The 13,207-nt window shown below is 35.1% G+C and overlaps 1 long non-coding RNA gene across 21 annotated transcripts in view; it reads right to left on the bottom strand.

Moving 5' to 3' along the window:
* LOC146872768 (uncharacterized) overlaps nucleotides 1–13,207 on the bottom strand; it is a 248,702-nt gene that overhangs the window by 140,917 nt on the left and 94,578 nt on the right. For 13 of the 21 annotated variants that reach the window (XR_014982556.1, XR_014982553.1, XR_014982552.1 and 10 more), the window contains one exon: nucleotides 4,552–4,652. The exons of the other annotated variants lie outside the window; for them this stretch is intronic. This is a non-coding gene — a long non-coding RNA (uncharacterized LOC146872768). The remainder of the gene's footprint in view (nucleotides 1–4,551; nucleotides 4,653–13,207) is intronic. 21 annotated transcript variants of the gene reach the window in all.

The following is a 13,207-nucleotide window of genomic DNA, read 5'->3' as shown; positions in this document are numbered from 1 at the left end:
TTCTCGAGAGATTTCGTAAACGATTGTGCTCGTATACGTCTATCTGATTTATAAACCATCGAGAAAATCGTTTCTAGACGAAAATAAAGCAAATTTAATTCTTCCTAAAGTAACTTTATATAGTTGGTGTAATTTTATTGATTGTCAACTACAATCGTTAAAAATAAAATTAATGTTCCTATGAAAAATAATATCTTAGAAAAAGAGAAAAAGAGAGAAAAAGAGAGAAGCTAAATGATTCAGTATACCTACTAAATTTATCAGAGATTGAAAAGAGGTTTTATCAAAAAATACTTTATCAAACGTTATTCTTTTCGATATATGTATATATCAAAATATGAACGAAGTAGAAATGAATCGATAGTCGAACTACCGCGAGCGACGCATAGGTGCTTCGAACGTATCGACTCCTCTATTTCGTGGAATTAGAACATAAGCTCTACGCTGTCGCCATGAATTTTTTCCTGCTCTTCTCTTTCTATCCCCCTTTCTCTCTCTCCCTCTCTCTCTCTCTCTCTCTTTCTCTCTCTCTCACTCGTACGAACGACTAGTCTATAAACGTTTTCATAAATTTTCGCTTGCCGTGGCGAACAGTATCGCGAAGGCAAGAGAAAAAGAGAGAGAGTGAGAGAGAAAGAGAGTGAGAGAGAGAAAAAGAGATAGAAAGAGTACGAAGTGGAGGGAGCATAAAATTCGTCGGACTATTTTCCTGAGGGCAGTTACGCGTTATCCGGTGCAGATTGTCTGCAACGGACGTTTCTATCGTAGAGAACAAATAAAAACGCATCGCCTACCAATATCGAAAAATCGTTAGGAAGCATAACCACGCAGAGATATACGGTGAATCCAAACGTGTCTCTTCTCACGTATAAGTGAGTATGTGTGAGCGCAGCAAACACGCGAATACGTGAAACTCGTGCTTCGAGCAATCTGGAGATACACCTTCGTGCGTTCAAAAGCGAGCCTGGTGATATCAGAGCGCGAGCTATCGCCGTTTCAATTATTCTTCGTTATTGTCTCGCACCTACGAAAACTGGGTAGATAGTTTACGTATTCATGAGAATAAACCGCGATACGCCTCTGAATTTTGGCCGTACCATCCTCTTCTCGCAAGACGCTTAATAAATCTTTCGTGTTTTCGAATTACCTATCATCCTACCTTCTATCCCTTCTTTCCCCTTTCATTTCTCTTTTCTCTTCGATCCTCGCGCAATTTCCCTTTAACGAGATAACTAAGATTGTTTCTGCCATCTTGAGCTCTCTCTCTCTCTCTCTCTCTCTCTTTCTCGCTCTCTCTCTCTCTCTCTCTCTCTCTTTCTCTCATCTTTAATACTGCGTGAGGTTCATTGTTTGTGAATTCTATGCGGCTTGATTTACGAAGAATCCACGTTGGGTTTTGCATAATTGGATACAGTGTTACTTAATTTTATCCAAATGGACGACAACGACGATGATGACATGTGCGTGAGTGGCACGCGTTTATTACGCTTTTCCCACACCTTGCTTTCTCTTTTAATTACAACAAAAATGTTAAAAAAGTTATCTGCTGTGTATCTGTACGTTCGTTCTCTGCTTTACGTTACACTCTCTGTAAATTTCGTTCTGCTTTCCGGGAGTAAAATAAACATTTAGTCGGCGTAGTGCCGCATTATTGCCGTATTCCGAGGGTCGATGTGGTCAACAAATTGAAATGCATCACGACCACGAACCACCATTGGTGATCACTAACACCAATACCAGTTAACGTGATTGAAGTTGTCACTATCGAGTACGGATAACGACGAGAGTGGACCAGCGTAGAAAAATATATACACGTATATATAGTAAATGGCTATAAACAGAGAGAAAGAGAGAAAGAGAGAGAGAAAAAAAAGAGAGAGAGAGAGAGAGAAAGAGAGAGAGAGAGAGATAAGATTAGATTAGATTATAATCATAATTTGCAAATGTACAAATGTCAAATAAAAAACTTATACTTACTATAAGTTTAGGTCTAACAGTAAGTGAAAAATTATGAGTAAATGACTTAGTATTTGAAAGAAAAAATGAGTAAGTGAGAGAGAGAGAGAGAGAGAAAGAAAGAGAGAGACAACTTATATACCCTTGAGACCACTCGAAAGCTGCCGTTTTATACTAACTAATATCTTCGTAGAACGGAGAAACACTTATGGTCTCACGCGTCTAATAAATAACGATTACTATGAACGACTACCTGGTATTGCAATCGGCCGAACATAAATTACGAAATCACATTATTCCCGTTGAATTATTATTTGGATTTCCATCGTATTACGAAAGTCGAACTATCGTGTCTATGAATAAAAGAACGAAAGGAAAAGTTAAGAAAGAATTAAAAATTTTCTACTTATGCGATGTGTCAACATATCAAAGATTTGTTGGTCTAATTCTCCTCGGATTTACACCACACGTGTTTGACAATATTTTTCGATTATAGTTAGATAATAGTAGAATAATCTAAAGTATACGAGTATACATATATACATATATAAGATGTACGTATCCATGTTCATTGTATTAAAAAAGAAAGTATAAAAATTACTCAAATATTTGTGTTAATTTATGCCTCTCAAAATCAAGCCTTGAAAAAGTTTAAGGATTCTCATAGCATATTTTAAAGACTGCTAGTTTATAATAACCGAATTCATTATCATAACATTAATAATATACATCTTATTAATTATGTAGGACCTTTCATTCATATTCGAAGGAAGCAATTATCGTATCTTGATCAAATCTCGAATCTTAAATGAATTTGTGGAAAAAAGAAATAACAAGAAAGGCAATAGAAAGGAATAGAGAAAGAAAGAGAGAGAGAGAGTGAGAGAGAGAGAGAAAGAGAGAGACAGAGAGAGAGAGAGAGAAAGAGAGAGACAGAGAGAGAGAGAGAGAAAGAGAGAGACAGTATAAACGTAGGTGGAGGGCCGGGGTTATCCTGACGTTTTTATTACGACGATCGTAAAATAAATTCGCGGTCACCTGCGGCTGCTGGATGGTGCCGAATTTATCGCAGTGCTATTTTCATTCGCAAAAAGACTGCCGTTGGTTACTTCTCCTCGGAATGCACTTACGGATCGATCAGCCCGTATGAAAATGAATTTCATTTCTTCTCAGGCGGAACGAGAGCGGCCGGTAAGTATGAAAATTACCGGCCGGAAGGAAGAGTTTGAGAAAAAGCGGGATGGGGCTTACGGCTTTGTTAATTAAATTTCTGGATTAATCTCAGCCGTTGCGATGCCGCGGGCGAGGTAATACTTTCTCTTTAGCCTGTCAAGTCCGGCCAACTGAACGTGCTGTTACAGTCGACGTGATTGCGTCCGGTGCGACGAAAACGAAAGTGCTTTCTAGTTTTTTTTCTTTTTTGTATTTTTTTTTTGTATTTTTTTTTTCTTTTTTTTTTTTTTTTGATTCGACGAATATCTCAAAAAAAAGTCACAAAATTATTAACGACATCCCTCCCTGCGTAATCCAATTTTTGTTCGTTTCTAGAGAAGAAAAAAAAAAAAGAAAAAAAGAAAACTTGTAACCATAATATATCGAGTATAACTTATATTTAGCAAACATTAGGCATTAGATATAAATTGAAGATATTTTTTTTTTTTTCCTACGAAAAAAAATAATATATAACAAATATACGATTATGCATGATTTCAAAAGCATGATAAGATATATTGAAGGATATTATACAAATTAACGATAACCATTAATTATTTTAATCGTCAAAATTAATCCATCGCATTTGTGTACTTCTATCTCTGCTCACGTTTTATATATCGTAAATTTATTACTTTATTTTTAATGATAAATTCATTTCTTGAATATTGAAAGGAAGAAAACGACGTGTTAACGCACGAAAGAAATTCCAGAATTTTCCGAATTGTGAGGCAAGCGATGATTTATTTACATTTATTTCGATGTACATATATGAAAGATAGAAGGAAGAAGGTTAAGAAAAAAAGATAAAAAAGAGAAAGAGAGAAGGAGAGAGAGAGAGAGAGAGAGAGAGAGAAGGAGAAATGAAGGTGACTCACGTTTAACGCAAACGTAAACGCCCGGGGGATATTAAATTTACATTGGTCGTCGTGATCTAGACGACGAATGAAGTCGTAAGATTCTGATCGAAATTATTGCACAATAACAGGAACATTTAATCCTGGCAGTGAGTATTATTATCACTATTATTCTTATCGATATGGCAAAAGGATTATGAGAGGAGGGGGTGGTGGATGGGTAAGGAGCACGTTCGGTTGGCACGTATAAACGAGCCTCGACCTTATATTAAACTGCACGAACTTCTCGCCTTGACGTTTACCGTCTTCCTACGGAGCAAGACTTTCAGAAGGAAGTTATGAACTTTTCAAGAATTATGAAGAGACCTCGAAAAGGAGACACGGGGACGTCGCCTTTCGTGCGAGCAGAAAACCGAGACGGACGTTCTCCAAAGTACAAAAAAAAAAAGGGAAAAAGAGAGAGAGAGAAAGAGAGAGAAAGAGAGAAAGAGAAAGAAAGAGAAGTTCATCGAACATTAAAACTCACGAAACGCGCGTAAAGCTTCGACCGCCTGGTGGGGTACCACGGTGTTGAATTTCACAGTAATATATCGTCCTTTACCACCCGTCACTGGCTGCTATCGGTAGCTGTAAACATAGTGAAAAGACCGATGTAGGACGTACGAAGAGAAAAAAAAAAGAAAAAAAAAAAAAGAAAAGAAAAGGAAACGAAAAAGGATATATACTTATGTCTTTTAAGATCCATTTTTAACTACAACTTTAACGTAGGAATTAATGCGAAAGTTAAACGAAAATGGATAAAATAAAATTTAGCAATAAAATATAACGAAGTTCTGGAAGGATAATTAATACGAATAGCATAACGTTCAAGCGAATTTCTAATTAAAGAAACTGATCACAGCGAAACAGTGATATTAATTTCAATGATCGAACAGAATCGTATATAATTTAGTCGATCAAGTAAATTGTCTATTTTCAAAAATACAAAGAAAGAAGTAAAGAAGGAAAGAAATAAAGGAAGAAGGATAAAAAAGAAAAGTAATGTAAAAGTATTGTAAACGTTCGTCGGTAAAACGTTTCCGTTGGACAAATAAAATAGCGTCGAGAGTTATAAAAGGAAGAAGAGGTGTTAAAGGCAAAGGACGAGAAGGACGAAGGGAGTTGAGACGATGTGTAGGTTAGCGCGAATGGCCGTTAAGGTTAAGGCGAGATATCCTCGAGGATTTACGGCCAAACGTCGACGTTAATACATCGTTTTACTAGCTCGAACGTAATCTATTTACCGCAGAAGCTGCAACTGTCGCATAGCCAATCTTTAAGCCGTTACACGTTACAGGATTTGTGTTGATGGATAACACATACTGTATCCTTCGACTCCTTCGACGTCATCGAGTAGTTATTTTACACCTCGGTTGCATACTTTACAACGAGCCACGATCCCGTAATCGAATTAATGAACCAGCTACTGCGGTTTCGTTCGTTCATTATTGATTTATTCGTCCACTCGTCGTTGTACGACGATACATGCTACTGCTGTTGCTGCTCCTAGTGGTGGTGATGGTGATGGTGATGGTGGTGCTGGTGGTGGTGTTGCTGGTGGTGGTGGTGGTGGTGGTGGTGGTGGTGGTGGTGGTGGTGGTGTGTGCCACGGCGCTTTTCCATCGACAGGAAAAATTTACGAGGATCGCGATAATAGCAGGAGCTATACGATTTTCCGAACGAAAGTCTCGCGATTCGTTGGCAACGATATATACGACTGCGGCGGAATCGGCTCGGCCGTTAGCAGATTTCCGTAGCGTGGCCGATAAAGTTTTTACTTCGGAGCGTTTTCGCGCTATCCGAATGCGATCGATCGGCTCGTGCGTCAATCAATCTATCCTAGGAAGGGGATAGGTATTTGAAAAAGAAAGAAGACAAAGAGGGAGAAACAACGTTTCTTCGTTTTTAAAGGTCATATTGGTATATGTGCCTACTATAACGGGAGTCGACTATTCGTCAAAACCATTTGACGGCTTAAGAGCGGATCGAATTCAGATTTATAACGCTGCTGCTATTGCACGAAATGCACGATAAATAATAATTCGCTAGAACGTTTGTTACGAACAAGGAAGGGGGCAAGTGAAGAGAGAAAGAGAAAGAGAGAGAGAGAGAAAGAGAGAAAGAGAGAGAGGAAGAGAGAAAGAGAGAAAGAGAGAGAGAGAGAGAGAGAAAGCGAGAAAGCATGTATATGTGCCAACATTTAAATCGTTTAATTGCCGTGCATATACAAATCGTTTTGCTTCCACGAGCGTATCCACGTAAAACGTTATTATAATAGTCATTTGAGAACGTTAAAATAATTAACGAACAATAAATACAGTGATAAACTAAATGTAAAACATTTCGATCAATCATATATATATATATATATGAATATATATATATATATATGTGTGTATATATATATATACATATATATATATATACATATGTATTCTTGCATAGGGTGCCGTTCATTTCAACGATGACGCTCAAATTCCGCAGGGATGTTTCGAATGATAAATAGTCGGTCATAAATAATATGATGCATTCGATGTTTTGTGTATAGAAATAGAAGAAGATCAATATTGGGCACGAAAATATTTTTCTCGATAAGTTGATGACAAATTAATAAACAATAAATGGATAAATCAAAAAGGACGTGAAAAATATGATTTCTTTGTACAAACTCTAAACTCATATGAAATACTTTAACCTAAAAATTATTTATTTAATTTCGAAGAACATTTTTTCTTTTCTTTATCGCTTATTCTATATAACTTCAATGTTTACGATCGTCCTTTGTTGCATATTTTGCGATAAGAAAATATATAGTAATTAAAGAAAACGGGCTAGCTACGAAAGAGTATACATATGGCGGTCATTCATAAAAAAAAATAAAAAAAATAAAAAAAATAAAAAAAAGAAAAATCAGATGGCATCACCACCCACAGCGAATTTTATAGGCTGCATAACCCAGGCAATAAAGCTACAATATTTAGTGATCCGTGGCATCGAGAATTCGAGAATAAGAATCTCAAGGAGATTGTGGTGGTAAAGTCGAGTCTGGCATCCTTGAACCACACCACGTTCCTCGAGAGAAAACGGTGTTTAATCGGGTCAAAAGGACGAAGGGCGTGCTAGTACGTGCTTCTTGTTCCTTCGAAAAGCGAACTTGGAAACTCCATTTTCGTGGCTAGTGGCGGGAACTTTCGAAGCGACCATGCCAGAAAGCGAAGTAGTAAAGTGCCAACGAAAAGATCGAAATATCTTTAAAGAGAGATATTACATCTTTCATTGATGGTTAAAGATCCAAATATTTAATATCGTTCTAAGCAATTTCATTGAGATATAAGCGTTGCTTTCGAAAGTTTTCAAACACGAAGAAAATTCAATGAAGGAAGAGAAAAAAAAAAAAAAGAAAAAAGATATGAAATAAAAAATTTATCATCGCTTATCGATAATGCATTTTCTCTCCGTTCGATACTCCGTTCTTCGAGCGAAAAATATTCGCGATTATATAACGAAATGAACAGATATATACCAGCAGCGTACTCGTAAATTATCGAAACAAATTTATTAGCCGGATTCATAAATTTGCACAGAGGGTTCAAATGACGATAGCCAATTAAGCGAATTAACAATAAATGCCATCGAGCTCGCGGCATTCGCGTAAAAAAAAAAAAAAAAAAAAAAAAAAAAAAAAAAAAAAAAAAAGGAGAGATCGGTCATCGTGAAAATTCGATTTTATATGACCGTGCTTGATTAACACAAAAAAAAAGAAAAAAAAAAAAAAGAAAAAAAAAAGAAAAAAAAAGGAAAAAGAAAAAAGAACATACACGTGTACGTATGCGAGCAAGTTGGAGGGCTGAGTAAGCAGTAAAAAAAAAGAAAAAAAAAAAAAAAGAAAAAAAAACAAGAAAGAAAACAAGATATAAAAAAAAAAAATATATATAAAAAAGATAGTGAGCAATCGCATGTGCTACGCGAAAAGGGTAACGAAATTGAGGAAGGTAAACGCTCGTACGGCTCGTTAAATCCACGCTGAATGATCGTAACGAAATTATTTAACTGGAAGCGAGGGTGAGTACATTTTATCGACGCGTTTCTCGTCGATCCACTGACCCGAGAGCGAGGAAAGAAGAGCACGTTTTCTCGAAAAACTTGTATCGGATGACTTGTGAAAAAAAAAAAAAAAAAAGAAAAAAATAATATGTATAAACGGCGAATTTATTATTCGCCTTCAAAAATCTATACGTTCTCACTTTTCATACATATTTTTATATGTATATATATATAAAAAAAAAAAAAAAAAAACATTTTAATGAATATATAAATGAATGATATACCGTTGAAAGTTAATACTTGTTAATACAAGAACGATCATGACCTTTTTATCAAATGATCTATGAATAAGATCATATGAAATCGCTCGAACGATCAAAAATATATTCACTCTTTCTAAAGTTCCTTTTACGAAAATTATTAAAATTTGAAAAAATGATTATCGATATGAAAATATTGTAGGTAAACATAACCAAGAGGAATAAATCAATGCATATTGAAGAGGCACTTAACGTAATCCCCCTACGTAGTCAACAGTTTGGTAACTTCATCGTCTCACATATCGTGTTGCTTTGTATGCGACGAGAAAGGGAATGCGTTTGACTAACTCTACCTTCTGCGCATGACTAGATGTCGTCTAAGCTAGCAAAGCACCAACACCTATAGCTAAGCCATAATGAGTTACGTGAGGAACGAATATGTTCAATACCGTATTAGCAGTTTCTAAGGAATTAAATAATCGAGGATAATGATATAAATTAATTAAATGAGAAATAATTAAATTTAATTAAAAATAATTCAGCATGAAACGAAATTGTTTATCTCATTGTTTCGAATCGAAAAAAAGTACAATTGAACTTTGATTAATAAAAGAACATTGAATCTCTTAAGTATTCTCTTATATTGTTCTTGTTTTAAAGATGTTCATGCTGAATGAAACTCGTGAAGAAATTATAAAAAAAAAGAAAAAAAAAAAATTGATTTGAAATTTACTTTGACATTTAATTCGAATAATTAAATTTCCAGTGCATAATACTTTCTATGATCTCTTGTGATCTAGATAATTTCTTATTATACGTACATGATGTCATATGAAATACAATAGTTCTTTAAAAAGTTTCATTAGAAGGAAGTTGAGAACGTACGATTCGTTGTTAACAATTGATTGGCAACAAACGCGACTACTTTTACGATTAATCTCGAGAAATCGAGTCGTTCATTAATGGATCGAACTAAACTACATTCCAATTTTGCATCGAAGCTTATGCCGGGGAAATGTTCATCCCCCGTACTTTCTTGTGGTTATGATGGAAAGCTTTAGGATCGCGAGATACTATCGCTGGCAGCGTTTTGCGGAATGCCCGGATGTCGTTACGGCGTACTAGTAGCTCGGCTTCTGCAGTTTATTACGTTCCCTCGTTAAATCGGACCATTCTAGAAAGGGGGAAGGATTTTGATCGATGTAAACTATCCCGTCGAGTCGACGGAATCGCATTTATCCTTCGTCGTTCCTTTTAAATACATGGAATGAAATGAAAGAAACGTTGTAAAAGACGTTGAAAACTAAGGAATACGAGGCTCAAAAATCTTTATCAATTTCCTTTTGTTACGTTTCATCGTACCACTAAGAGGCACGAAAAAGGAACGACTCTACGTAAAAAACGATGAGAAGAAAAAAGGAAGAAAGGAAGGAAGGAAGGAAGAAAGGAAGGAAGGAAGGAAGGAAGGAAGAAAGGAAGGAAAGAAGGAAGAGTCTCGATGGGGACAAAAGGGATAGATTTAATACGACAAAAAGAGCTCGTTGGACCGTAATTCTTTCATCCCACAAATCAATGGACTCCGATTACGTCGGTCTAGGAGTTTCGTATGAAAAAAGAAAAGGAAAGAAAAGGAAAGAAAAAACAAAAAAAAAAAAAATGAAAATCGAAAGAACTTCCGAAGGTCTTGGATGCTTAAAGTAAAAGGAAAGGAAAAAAGAAAAGAAAGATAGTTCGAGGGACATTAATTCCTAAGCTTTATGCGGTTCTTATTAGAATCTCACTCTTTCTCGTTTTTTCTTTCTTTTTTCTTTTTTTTTTTTTTTTTTTTTTTTTTCTTTGATGCTAAAGAATCGAGCGAAAGGGCGCCAGCTGCCACAAAAAATATGACTCTATTTTTCCTTTCTTCCAAGATTTTATTTGCACGTGCGCGAAAGACCTTTACCGGATTTAGCGAACGGCGAATAGTTTTCAGTTTGTAAGTTCCACCGTATCCCATGATCATCCTCTTTCTTTTCTATTTTTTTTTTCTTTTATTTTATTTATTTATTTATTTATCTTTGTTTTGTTTTTATTTATATACTTATAAATATACGTATATATAGGGCTTATTGTCGTTACCCTTTTTTTTTTTTTTTTTTTTTTTTTATCGTCATACATTTCTATACTTTTTAAACAATGTAATGACAATAAACCTGAAATTACAAGGCACGATTCTAGGATCAACAAATATTTATTCTGCTTCTCTCTTTCCTTACTTTTCTTAACGTTCTAAAGCTTTCCTAGAAGTTTAATAGATAACGTTCTCATCTCGTTACTGTATGCTCTTGCGTTTACGTATAAAGCTCGTTTAAAATTCATATACGTAGATACATATATATATATATATATACACATTTACGTACTTCAGTAAATACAGGCTCCCTTCTTGCCTTGCTATTCTGTAATTCCTTTCCGCCACATTCTCAGCATAAATATGTTGAAATAGAATAGTTACAATGTAATTAAACGTATTAACGTAGTTTTTATGTCACTACGCTCATTAATACGATATATTCATAAGAATAATATTTAATTACGAAATGGTAGAAATATTTTATTTTTGTATACATTTTCTCGTATACGTACGTATATATACGTATATATTCATTCAAATCGGATTACCGAACAATATCGATGACTACGAGCACGTAATATATAGATATTGGATCAAATCTCTTTAACTCGATTTCCTATGGATTTTTATTCATCCATATGCAAGGTTGCTGAGATGTTCCTAATCAATCAAGCGAATAAGCCATATGAAAATCCGGTCCATTATTTTTAGAAAAATCGAGCATTTCTATACGATGAAATTTAATTCAAAACGGTCCCTCCTCTTTGAATAGCGTGCCTCCAAGCATCAGAACTGAAAAGTTCGCGTGCACTATAAATTTGGCTGCTGCAAGGATCCTCACATTTATTCGAACAATAGCCACGAGAATCAGCATGCAAGCTACGAGTGAATTGTACGAAAAAATGCGACTCAGACACGGACGAATAATAACGTAGAGTGAATAATGACTTGAGTCCGGTATTACGAAGCAACCAGGCTAACTCCACTCCGCGTACTTCGGACACAAACGCAAACGCGTAATTATCAACGTCCGCTACTTCGGCGTACAAATGAGAAAGAGAAATAATAGAAACGAGAAATATAAAAAATATCGCACAAAGTCACATACTCGAATTAATGTTAATTTTTTGATAGGTCATCTCATCGTTAATCTTATTCCCTCTTGAATAAATTGAACGAGTATATGGGGAAAAAAAAGAAAAAAAAAAAAAATACAATATTATTCACAGTATGAATTAGTATGAATTCCAATAATCGAGAATCAAATTTCAGATTAATGAAAAATAAATAATATTGTATATAGAAAGAAGAAGGAGAGAAAGAAATAGTTTTTGTAAATTTTAATTATTTTAATTATTTTTCCATAGACTTCAATGGCATTCAAGCTCGAAGACTATTTGATCTTTCGAAAAATAGATTCAGAATTATGTGAGCGAACGAAAGTGCGGTATACTCGAATCGCGTAATAAAATGAACATAGAAGATTATTTACGCTGAATGCACTTACATTCAATAAAGCACACGTATTGGACGACATCATCGTACCGGGAATCCAATATGTTCTCTTATATTGAATACAGGTACATTGGGCGCGAATAAAAATACTGCAAGTTATGACGATTCTGCCCTCTATTTTTCTGTCTCGTTCTATCTCTTGCTTTCTTCCGTTCCATTTTTTACATCTTTTGTTTCTTTTCTACTTTTACCTTTGGATTTGGTTCGAGAAAAGTTTATATTCCTTGGATATTCGTTCGAGTGTAGTAATAAAACGCAATAAAAGCTCGTTCGTACTATACAAATCGCAAATCTTCTTATTGTAAATTTTTTCGATATGAATTTAAAAGTCTGATTCATAATCGAAGAAAAAAAAAAAAAAAGAAAAAAATTATCAACGATAAGCGTTATATAAAGAAATTTTTCAAATAATTACACAATATTAAGAAAATATTAATAGAACAATTTGATTCAATAGATTTGCTAATATACGTGAATTTACATTTCGCAAGGATAAACTAATCCTCGCCCTCACTTTTTATAGATCTATCCTCCTATACGATTTCGTTTAATATTACGCATTAAGAATCTCGATTATCGTATGAAGAATGTATCACCGTCAGAAAAGTAAGAAAAAGAAGAAGAAAAAAAAAAAAAAGTTAACGCGGATACGATAAATACACCGGAGAAAAGAACGGATTTCTTTCAACCACATCGCATTACTTTCGTACGAGTACTGCGCTGGAAAGCTCGAAACAGTTACTCCACCGTAGATTTTTCTCCCTTCTTTTTCTCCTCCCTACCCTATCTCATTTTTCAACAAATCTGTCGGGCATAGTTTCATCCAGCGAAACGTATTAATTTAACAAACGAGCACACTTCGCGATTGCTAAAGTTCTATGCTCCGTTTAAGCGGTGCCTTCGATCACCAGCTGCTGGCCAACACGACGTTACTCTGCGTGGTACAATCGTACGTGAAAGAAAAGATAGCATTCCTCCAAAACAAATCCGTTTTCCCGAAACACAACCGTGTACGCTTACAAAAATAAAATACAGCTATCGCGGCCAGTATTTGCTCGCAATATAAACGAGCGCTAAAGCTTTATCCTAGCTTTATGATGAGCAATGCTATTCAATGTCGCCTTGAAAAATTGTTACTCGAGCGAGCTTATACGACGTTCATCGTTTAAGCCTGATATTTTTGTTATTTTCAAAAAAAAAAAAAAAAAAAA

The sequence above is a fragment of the Vespa mandarinia genome, chromosome 9 (genome assembly GCF_050613455.1).
Source record: "Vespa mandarinia isolate Hongniang chromosome 9, ASM5061345v1, whole genome shotgun sequence".
Classification (NCBI taxonomy): Eukaryota; Metazoa; Arthropoda; class Insecta; order Hymenoptera; family Vespidae; genus Vespa; species Vespa mandarinia.
This window is presented reverse-complemented; position numbering and strand designations above follow the sequence as displayed.